The sequence below is a fragment of the Theropithecus gelada genome, chromosome 14, assembly GCF_003255815.1.
Source record: "Theropithecus gelada isolate Dixy chromosome 14, Tgel_1.0, whole genome shotgun sequence".
Lineage (NCBI taxonomy): Eukaryota > Metazoa > Chordata > Mammalia > Primates > Cercopithecidae > Theropithecus > Theropithecus gelada.
In genome coordinates this window covers 26278667-26287832 of record NC_037682.1, presented here as the reverse complement: position 1 = coordinate 26287832, position 9166 = coordinate 26278667, and the positions used below count along the sequence as shown (strand labels likewise).

Sequence of the window (9166 nt, the reverse complement as noted above, 5' to 3'; positions counted from 1 at the left end):
CCTGAATGGTATTGCCTAGGTTTTCTTCTTGGGTTTTTAAGGTTTTAGGTTTTACATTTAAGTCTTTTATCTACCTTGAGTTAATTTTTGTATAACGTATAAGGAAGGGGTCCAGTTTCAGTTTTCTGCATATGGTTAGCCAGTTTTCCCAACACCATTTATTAAATAGGGAATCCTTTCCCCATTGCTTGTTTTTCTCAGTTTTGTCAAAGATCAGATGGTTGTAGATATGTGGTATTATTTCTGAGGCCTCTGTTATGGTCCACCGGTCTATATATCTGTTTTGGTACCAGTACCATGCTCTTTTAGTTACTGTAGCCTTGTAGCATAGTTTGAAGTCAGGTAGTATGATGCCTCCAGATTTGTTTTTTTTTGCTTAGGATTGTCTTAGCTATATGGGCTATTTTTTGGCTCCATATGAAATTTAAGGTAGTTTCTCTCTGATTATGTGAAGAAAGTCAATGGTAGCTTGATGGGGATAGCATTTAATCTATAAATTATTTTGGGCAGTATGGGCCTTTTCACAATATTGATTCTTCCTATTCATGAGCATGTAATGTTTTCCTATTTGTTTGTGTGAGCAGTGGTTTGTAGTTCTCCTTGAAGAGGTCCTTCACATCCCTTATAAGTTGTATTCCTAGGTATTTTATTCTCTTTGTAGCAATTAGGAATGGGAGTTCACTCATAATTTGGCTCTCTATTATTGGTGTATAGGAATGCTCATGATTTTTGCACATTGATTTTGTATCCTGAGACTTTGCTGAAGTTGCTTATCAGTGTAAGGAGATTCTGAGCTGAGATGATGGGGTTTTCTAAATATACAATCATCTCACCTGCAAACAGACAACTGGGCTTTCTCTCTTCCTATGCCCTCTCTCTCGACTCCAATTCAATACAGTATTAGATTTCTGGCCAGGGCAATCAGGCAAGATAAAGGAATTGAGGCACTTTTGAAAGTTTACTCTGGCTGGAGGCGGTGGCTCACGCCTGTAATCCCAGCACGTTGGTAGGCTGAGGCGGGCAGACGGGCAGATCACTTGAGGACAGGTGTTCAAGACCAGACTGTCAAACATGGTGAAACACTGTCTCTACTTAAAAAGACAAAAATTAGCCGGGCATGGTGGCATGTGCCTGTAGTTCCAGCTACTCTGGAGGCTGAGGCAGGAGAATCACTTGAACTCGGGAGGCGGAAGTTGTAGTGAGCCAAGATTGTGCCACTGCACACCAGCCTGGACGACCAGAGTGAGACACTGTCTCAAAAAAAAAAAAAAGAAAAAGAAAAAGTTATTCTACCAGTGAATTTCCAGATGAAGAAATAGTAAAGTCCTGGTATAGACAATGTCAATGTTCTTATATCTGACTCAGGTACAAAAGACTCATCAATCTTCCTAAGAAACATTTTATACATGGCCTAGGAGAAGGAGATTTCTAGTGTAACATGCAAAAATAAAAATGTAATATTCTAGAAATTAATAATTAATCTGGAGGAGCTGTGGTATTTTGAGCAGACTGGTAAAAATATTGATTTACTTTAGAATTTTGATTTAGAGAGAAATCATGTCACCAAATGTATATTAGCAGCATGCAGCACAGGTTAAAAAAGTACAGAAACTAAGAAGCATAAATGATTTCATGCAGTTATTTTTATTTCTATTCAAAGTATTACCATATTTAATGCTTGCAAATAATATTTCTGTATAATGGCATAGAGAAGGAATTCTCTTTAGCTGTTTCATTTATTATTTTCCCACTAATAAAGACTATCAATTATTATTCCTGATCCTGTTTTTAATCATGTACATTATTACTTATTATTAATAACACTTTTACTAATAGATTTTAATGTGAAGTAAATAATTGCTCTATTAATATAATCACAAGCTCATATACTTGTCATAAACTTAATCTTCAACTACTTTCATTAACTATTTATAGGATTTTAAATTGCATTTATTGGGTTTATTTTATATGCAAACTCTAATATTATAACTATATTTAAGTTTACAATAACTGTTTACAAGGCCCAAACTGCCATATTTTTTCCTAATCTTTGAAAATTTATTCTCTAATTATGTGATAATAACTATTCAGTGACAGGGTAATTCTAGAATAATTGCTATGTCATTACTGAGTAATAACATTGTAACACCATGAAATTACGGGGTAGATAAATACATGGCAAATTTTACATACTAAAGCACAGTACAGAAAATCAAATAATTATACTGCACTGCATTTCTACAGTACAGAAAATCAAATAATTATATTTCAAAGCATACAATAAATCACACTAATCTGTTTTCAGTATTTTTATATAGTAAGAAAATTGCTTCAAAGCAAAACCTCTATTGCTTTTTTGGTTAAAGAAACTGGCTTGGTTTTTGTGGTAAAGTTAATAATGGAGATAGAGTGTGTGATTAAGCATTTATGTTTTTCTTTAAATATCACTACTTATATTACCTTTTACACTCAATACACTTATTATACTACAAAAGTCAGCTTTCTCAGAAAAAAATTCCCACTGCTATTATTTTCATGTCGTTCTGTCACCAAAATGGACACTAAAATAGAGACAATTAGCTCTCAACATTTTAATTTGTATGCTAAATTTACATACACATTTTCACTTGTATGAAACAAACAAAAACAGTCTACTGTGGAAAAGCAGTTTCTCAACTTCAACTGCATATTTTTGCAAAGCTTTAATGTCATGAATGGTAATAGTATTCTAGGTAAAACTCTCCTAGATCAAAGAAGAATTAAATTCATAACAAGTAAAATGATTCTAGATTAGATCCTGGGTCACAAAGAAAACATCTATAAAGGATATTATGAGGATAATTGTGAAAATGTGAATTTGAGTTCAAATATTAAGTAGAATTATTGCATTCATGTTCAGCTTTTTGACTGTGCTACATTATATTGTTTTTATATTGGAGAAAACATTTATTCATTGAGAATTTATGTTCTATCATTAACCACAGTGTTCTACCCACTCCAGTTTAAAAAAAAAAACAAAAATCTGTGTCTGTATATACACAGACACACACAAACACACACACACAGACAAAAGGAAGGTCTGAGGGGAGAAGGAAGAAAGAGAAAGCAGGAACAGTAAAATGTGAACAAGAAGCGCAAAAAGAAGTGGGGGGTGGAAGAGACAATGTAAAAAGATAAAATTATATATAGACGATAAATACAAGGATGCTCATTGTTGTGTTCTGGAAACACCTTTTAGGTTTAATTTTTTTATATAAAATTTAAGGGATATCTTCATTTACCTTTTAAGTGCATGAGAGCTTCACTCGGTTCAACCAACATATTCTGACTGAGTAGGAAATACACAAAAGAATAATACAGGGTTTCTATTTTTTTTTTTTTTTTTTGAGACGGAATCTCTGTCTGTTGCCCAGGCTGGAATGCAGTGCATGATCTCAGCTCACTGCATGTTCCATCTCCCAGGTTCAAGCCATTCTCCTGCCTCAGCCTCCAGAGTAGCTGGAACTACAGGTGCCTGCCACCATGCCCGGCTAATTTTTTGTATTTTTAGTAGAGACAGGGTTTCACTATTTGTTAGACAGGATGGTCTCGATCTCCCGACCTCATCATCTGCTCACCTTGGCCTCCAAAAGTGCTGGGATTACAGGCATGAGCCACCGCACCCAGCCAACACAGGGTTTCTTTCAGTCAGGAATAATAGTTTCCTGATTAGCATGGACATGTATAGAAATTACCATATTGTACAGATTCATAACGTGTTACTTATCTTGAGCTTGCAAACTGCTTATGAGTGACCCTAGAAAGGAATTGATATAGTCTGGACAATGACTTAATAAATCCTAGATTTGCATAAGAAGACAAAAAAGTGAGGAAACCCAGGGATTTTAAGTATAACTAAACGTCAGTGATAAATCAGAGGATGTTTAAACATATGTTATTCTTTACTTAGACTTCTTTCTTCACGTGTAGTAGTACAATCTTTAATTTGATTGAAGTCCCTTACTGTTTTATACACTCCAAAATATTTCACTGTGATTCTAGAACTCATCATGATCTTTCATCATTATATATGTTGATATATTCTCAAAATTATTCTCTAAGTATATTCAGATCTAGCTAAAAATAGCCATAACCTGAGGATATTGCTTTAGCTGCAGTCATTCATTCAAAGTGGCAGCTTTCACTGACCCCCTTCCACAGCCCACCATATCTTCAGACCTAAGTAAACTCATAGGTGAATTTCTCATTGCTGCTTCTAGGCTAGAGGATAGTAAACTTGCTCTAAAGAGCCAGAGAGTAAAGCTTAGGCTCTATAGCCGATATATGGCCTCTGTTGTGGCTGCTGTTGCTGCCTCATTCATCTCTTGTTGTTGTTGTGTTTGTTTGTTTTAAAAACACACAGGACTTACTTTAATTGGCCACACAGGTCAAAGTCTGAATTTTCCCTGTAAGCTATAGTTTACTCAGCCTTGTTCTAGACCATAATTTCTTTTTTTCCCCCAAGAGAAAATTTATTTATTATCATTTTCTTACAAAATTAAGTTATCATCTATTGTTCTCCCAGTTACCGGCCCTCATTCACTTTAGCATCTCACTCTCCATCCCTATTCCAGTAATTATTTCTGCAATTACAAATCCATACATAAGATAAATGATCCATTCATCAGCCTTGTCTCTCAGTTGCATGTATATTTGTTTTTCTGACATCGCCTTCCCCAATAACTCAAAACTACACAACTTCCAAATCTCAGGCCCAGACATCTTACTCTCTTTTCACTGTCTTCAAAGTTTCCAACTCACCACTTCTAGCAATTCCACCCAACAATTATTACACCACAGAAACCTACTTTATATTGACTCTATGAAATTTTTCTATTTTTTCCTCTCCTCAGTTTATTGTTATAATCATTGCCTTACACACATCCACAATCCTCCTACCAACTGTACTCTTCTTCATTGTATTCTACAAGCAAATCACAGCTATACTAAGATTCAGCACATGGCTTTTTCTGTAGTTGCAATGAGAACCAGCTAGGAAAAATACACAACTGAGCTGATTTACTAGTAATTTAAAACTCTTGGGTTTCCAGCGTCTCTCCTCAAATCGGCAATAACACTTCCTTCATCCTTACTCTCACCTTAGGATCTTACTTATCACATTATTGAAGCAATAAAGAAAAGAACACCCACAATTATCCCTTCACACATCTGTAACTCTGTCTGTACACTCTACCAACCATGCTGTTGTTGGATTGGAGTGTACTTACTCCCATTTCAGGGATGTACACAGGGTCCCATTCCCTCTCACTTACTGATGGACTTCACATCCACAATTTTCTTCTTTCATTTTTTAGTGTTTGTGTGTGTGTGTGTGTGTCTGTGTCTGTGTGTGTGTTTTGAGACAGAGTCTCACTCTGTCATCCAAGCTGGAGTGCAGTGGTGCAATCTTGGCTCACTGCAACCTCCACCTCCCGGATTCAAGCGATTCTCCTGCCTCAGCCTCCTGAGTAGCTGGGATTACAGGTGCCCGCCACCATGCCTGGCTAAATTTTGTATTTTTTAGTAGAGATGGGGTTTCACCATATTGTCCAGGCTGGTCTCAAACTCCTGGCCTCAAATGATCTGCCTGACTCAGCCTCTCAAAGCACAGGGATTACAGGTGTGAGCCACCGCACCCAGCCCATAATTTTCTGCTTCTGTTTTGTCTCATCAACTTCTCTTGCTTTATTTGAATGTTACTATCTGGATAGAAACCTGCTGTATGATCTACAGTCTTAAAAAGAAAGAAAAACCACCCCTGATTCTATCTTTTTAACTACTATTCTACTTCTATGCAATCCCATGTAACAAAATTCAGAAGAAAGTTTCCTTAAGAAACTACCCTGTCTCCAGATCCTCTTTTCATTTCTGGAGACCCATTTCAATTTGGCTTTTATGGCAGCTTCCCCTGTTATTAAGTGTTTCTATTCATCCTGGAAAACAAAAAAAGTCAATTCCAAATTCACATTGTATTCAAATTCTCATCGGCATTTGACACAGTTGAGAAATTCCTCATAACTGTTTCCTCACTCAGATTCCAATGCACCTAACCATTCTTCATTTCTTCCTACATCTTTGGGTGTTTCTTCCTAGTCTAATTTATAAACCTCCTCCTCTTCTTAACTTCAAAAAAAGGTTTTCTAGGGTTCAGATGTAGCATATTTTCTTCGTGAAATTTTTTTAAAAGTCTCTGGTTCATTGATTTTCAAGCAAGCACCGTGTATACTGTGGAGCACAAGACGACTTTTTGAGGAATATAAAAATATGGATAGTTTCAAGAAACCCATTTATCTAATCTTCATCCTTAATATGCACACTTTACTGAAAATAATCTGCCTGAGAATGTGCCCACAGTGAGACATACTTTGCAAATCCTTTCCCAGTTCTCCTTAAGCAATAGACCTTCCTCCTTGTTACAGAAAAAAAAACAAGCAAAAGATATGCACACACATACTACATATATGTACACTCATATATACAATAGATGTACATGCAATGTTAATTTTCTTTGACAAAAATTTTAGTGACTTGGTAGAAGGAAATGGCCATTCATGTTTCAAATATTTATCTTTCCTTCTATCTTATTCTACACCTCATATCTCTGTTGACATTAAAATAACCCCCTCCACTAACACACACACGGGAGAGAGAGAAAAAGAGAAATACATTTAAAACATTCAACAAAAATTACCTGTACCTTGAAACAAATAGCATGTCAGTTTTATATCTCTGACAATGGGTCCCATGATTATAAATAAAATGACATTTTAGTACTTTTCAACTGAACACTAGCAAAATCAAATATTAGAGCTGTGGCTAGTCTTTTTTCTAATTGTTATGGTACCATTCAAATCAAAGGGAAGGACTGGTTTCTAAATAATTCTGTATTCATTATCTGAAATATGTGTTTATATATTGCAAATAAAACATAATGTAGAATTGACTTTCTAAAGAAAAATAAATATTTCCAGAGAAAAACGAACACTTGAGAAGAGTTTTTGAAGAAATAATATATGAAATAGAAATCAGTTCTTGAAACAAACAAACAAAAAACCTTAAAGTTTGATAATAGAAACACCAGGTATTAAAGGTTGGTTATCCATCCAAGCTCATATCAAATTTCTTACGTCAGAATATATTACATGCAGTTGGTGATTATGTAAAAATCTCTACAGTGACCTCATTTATAAAATATTAACGATACTAATTTTACTACTATTTAATTTTGTTTTTAGGCACCTATTTAGAAATATTTGATTTCTGTTACATTTTGGTATTCATTAAAAACATTTTTAAAAATGTAGTTCTTCAAACAAAAGGTCCCTATACAAGATGAAAATTATAAGGTCTACTCTTTATTCTTTGAAGGTTACTAACATAAATGTGACATTCTAAATATTTATTAATTACTATTAAAATGTCATTACTAATATTCTCATTAAAATAATTATAAAATTGATATGTGGACCCATGAAATTAATTTGATACCTTTTGAAAATAAAATAACTTCAAAAATCATAGCTATCCATGCTCTATTTTATCTTTAATAATCTTTATCATTATTTTTTCCTACATAGGCACATTTTCTTCAGTTTTCCCTTACTGCTGTATGTTTCATGCATTTCTAGACTCTTTTTTTATTCACTCAATAATAAACTGTTTTTTAATTTATTACTTAAAAATAATTTACTAAGGACATATTTTCAATTTAGCAAGAAATCTTAGAAATGTATTCACTTTAATAAACTATTTTTCATTCACGGTTACGTTCATCATCCACACATCATAGAGAATATCAGAAGGAACTTAATGTTTCTGATTAAAGGTCAATTCTCATAAAGCTTTTGTTCTTTCGTATGCTGTATTTTCTTATTTGTGACTTACATATTTACTGATTTTTTCAACTAAGATTTTATTCACTAACCAGAAATATGTACACATTTTCTCAATGTGTATGTATACACATCCATCCATATATCCATATCAATTTATATATATATAAATTTTCTTTGTGTCAATAAATACTGCATATCATTTAGATAAGATATGAGATTTATTACCCTTTCAATCAGGGAGAAGTTTTACCTTTCAAGAATGATTAAAAGAAAACTAATAATTTTATTACTAGTAGTTGGTAATTGCAACGACTCATTATTTTTGCAAGTCTACAATCAAATTTTGATTAGGTTATCTATGTTTAGTGAAAAAAATAGCCCCATTATATTGCAAATAATTATTATCATCTTTTTCAGATTTTCAAAATGAAGTCATTAAATACAGAGAAAAATATGTGAAACACTTCTGGTGTTTCTTTGAAAGCATCACTTTTTCCTATTATTCAGAAAGAAGATAGGAGACGCCATCATGGGAGTTGACATCCTCCACAACAAGGACCGAAAGGTTCCGCGCAAGGAGCCCAAGAGGCAGGATACCTACCTGAGGCTGTTGGTCAAGCTGTACAGGTTTCTCGCCAGACGAACTACACATTCAACCAGGTTGTGCTGAAGGGGTTGTTTGTGAGTCGCACCAAGCGGCCACCTCTGTCCCTTTTCCGGATGATCCAGAAGATGAAGCTTCCTGGCCGGGAAAACACAACCACCGTGGTTGTGAGAACCATGTGCGGGTTCAGGAGTTGCCCAAACTGAAGGTGTGTGCGCCGCGCGTGACCAGCCGGGCCCGCTGCGGCCCTAGACTACCCCCGGAGCTGTGGCACCGCCCTGCTCGCCGTCCTCTCAAAGGCCGAAAAGTGTACCGGCCTTTAGGCAAGGTCCCGGAAACCCAGCCCCAAACTCTACGTCCGCTCCAAGGGCCGGAAGTTCGAGCGTGCCAGAGGGCGACCGGCCAGCCAAGGCTACAAAAACTAACCTGGGGCCGCGCGCGGTGGCTCACGCCTGTAATCCCAGCACTTTGGGAGGCCAAGGCGGGCGGATCACGAACGGGGTCAGGAGATTGAGACCATCCTGGCTAACACTGTGAAACCCCGTCTCTACTAAAAATACAAAAAATTAGCCGGGCATGGTGGCGGGCCCCTGTAGTCCCAGCTACTCGGGAGGCTGAGGCAGGAGAATGGCGTGAACCCGGGAGGCGGAGGTTGCCGTGAGCCGTGATGGCGCCACTGCACTCCAGC

The 9166-nt window shown here is 36.0% G+C and overlaps 1 pseudogene; it reads left to right on the top strand.

Annotated features, from left to right (window-relative positions):
• Window positions 1-8403: 8403 nt before the first annotated feature.
• On the top strand, window positions 8404-8903 carry LOC112607096 (annotated as a pseudogene).
• The last annotated feature ends 263 nt before the right edge of the window (window positions 8904-9166 follow it).